This window comes from Panulirus ornatus, chromosome 36 (genome assembly GCF_036320965.1).
Source record: "Panulirus ornatus isolate Po-2019 chromosome 36, ASM3632096v1, whole genome shotgun sequence".
NCBI classification, from domain to species: Eukaryota; Metazoa; Arthropoda; class Malacostraca; order Decapoda; family Palinuridae; genus Panulirus; species Panulirus ornatus.
In genome coordinates this window covers 3,719,330-3,721,784 of record NC_092259.1, presented here as the reverse complement: position 1 = coordinate 3,721,784, position 2,455 = coordinate 3,719,330, and the positions used below count along the sequence as shown (strand labels likewise).

The window sequence follows — 2,455 nt, the reverse complement described above, 5'->3', positions numbered from 1 at the left end:
ATATATATATTTATATATATATATATAATATATATATATATATTTTTTTTTTTTTTTTTTTTTTTTTTTCCAAAAGAAGAGAACAGAGGGGGCCGGTGAGGATATTCAAAAAAGGCCCAGTCCTTGTTCTCTACGCTACCTCGCTAAACGCGGGAAATGGCGAATGTTTAAAAGAAAAGAAAAATATATATATATATATTATATATATAATATATATATATATATATATATTATATATATATATTATATATATAATTATTATATATTATATATATATGTTATATGTATATATATATATTTATATCTATATATATATATATATATATATTAATATATATATAAGGGGGTGGCTGTATTGCTTGACTGGTTCGGTAAGGTTATTTACTGTATGTATGATTCATGGTTTGGGCGTGCCTGAGGTGGCGGAAATGCTTTGCATAGTACCTTTCCTCCTTGTATTTTAACTTTAAAAGGGGGAACAGACGAAGGGGAGTCACGCGGGGAAGTGCTCATCATCCTCGAAGGCTCTGATTGGGTGTTTCTAAATGTGTGTGGATGTAACCATGATGAGAAAAAGGATGAGCATAGATTAGTTTGTTTGAGGAAGTGAACCTGGATGTTTTGGCTCTGAGAGAAAGGAAGCCAAGGGTAAGGGGAGAGTGTTTGGGAAATGTCTTGGGAGTAAAGTCAAGCGTTAGTGACAGGACAAAGAGGAAGGGAAGGAAAGGAAGTAGCACCACTCCTGATACAGGGAAGTGGTGGGGAGTATGTGATAGAGGTGTAAGAAAGTAAACTCTAGACTGATATGGGTAAACTGAAAGTGGATGGAGGAGAGATGGTGATTATTGGATGCTATGTACCTGGGCAGGAGAAGAATGATCATGAGGAGGCGATGTGTCTCGGAGCAGCTGAGTGAGTGTGTTGTGTTTGTAGTCTTGATGCACAGTGACCGGGGTTTTAGTGATTGGTGATTTGGAATGCAAAGGTGAGTATTGTGCAGTTGCGGACATAATGGTGTAGATGGGTGTTCAGTGTTGTAAATGGAAATGGTGAAGAGCTTGTAGATTGATGAGCTGAAAAATGACTGGTGGATTGGAATACCTGGTTTAAAAGCGAAGATCATACATAAGTATACGTATGTAAGTAGGAGAGATGGCCAGAGAGCCGTTATTGGATTCGTCTTTAATTGATAGGGGGCGGGAAAGAGAGACTTTTGGAAGTTTATGTGTGGAGGGTGCAACTGGAGGGAAGTGTGATATTTTTGTGGAGGCAAAGGTGAATATTTGTAGAGAGTTTCAGAAAAGAGAGAGATATGTTTGGGTGAGACAGAGTGTGTTGCGAGTAAGTTAGCTTGGGAGGGGACTTACGTTGTGTGAGGAAGAGTACGAGGAGGAGGACTGAGTACAGATGGAAACGAGGTATAGCAATAAAAAGGCGTTAAGGGGTGTGGGAGGAATTAGATGTATTTAGGGAGGAAGCAGTGATGGCGTTGTGCTAAAGTGTTTGTGGCTTGAGAAGGTGGGTGGTGGGCAGTCAGAAAGGGTATGTGAGTGGTGGGATGAAGAAGTAGATTATTAGTTGAAAGAGAGGAGAGAGGCATTCTGGACGATTTTTGCAGGGAAAGTAATGCAAATGACTGGAGATGTTATGACGAACGAGAGGAGGTCAAGAGAAAGTGAAAGGTGAAAAAGAAGGCAAAATAGGTTGGGGTGAGGGAGTGTCATTAAATTAGGGAGGATAAATGATGTTTTGGAAGGAGGTGAATAAAGTTGTGTAAGACAACGGGGAACAATTGGGACTTCAGTGAAGTGGACTAATGGGGAGGTGATAACAAGTTAGTGGTGATGTAGAGATGGAGATGGAGTGAGTATTTTGAGGTTTGCTGAAAGTGTTTGGATGATGAGTGGCTGATTTAGGGTGTTTTGGTCGAGTGTTGTGCAAAGTGAGAATGTTAGGGAAAATTGCTTTGGTAAAGAGAGGAAAGTGTTTTGGTTCTCAATGAATGTGGGTTTTGCTGCGGGGTTGCATGTTCCTGGTGATTGTTGGGATGATCAAGAGTTTTGGAAAGGGGGTGAAAGTTGAGTTTTTTTTGTGTTAAGGCTTGGAATGAGTCATTGCTTTTCGCTGAATTCTGCTGGGGGTGATTTGGGGAAAAAAAAACTGCAAAAGGGGTTGACTCATTTGGTAATGTGGAAAAAGAAAGCGGGGAAATTGAAAAGAGAAGTTATTGGTACATGGGGTTGGGGGCTTTAAAATTTGGGAGGAAATTTAAATGGAGAAAAATGGGGAAGTTTGTGTTTTAGTTCGGGAGGGGTTTTTGGCAGCATGGAAAGGAAACAGAAGGGAAATAAAGGGGTGGGGGGGGGGGCGAAAGTTCTGGGGAGCTTTTGAAAAAATTGGGAAGTCGAGAACATTACCCGGGAAAATAAAATGGTATTTTGAAGGAATATGGTTT

General features: G+C 39.9%; 1 protein-coding gene across 10 annotated transcripts in view; it reads right to left on the bottom strand.

Annotated features, from left to right (window-relative positions):
• Positions 1-2,455, bottom strand: part of LOC139760264 (uncharacterized) — a 229,306-nt gene that overhangs the window by 148,253 nt on the left and 78,598 nt on the right. The window lies entirely within an intron of this gene.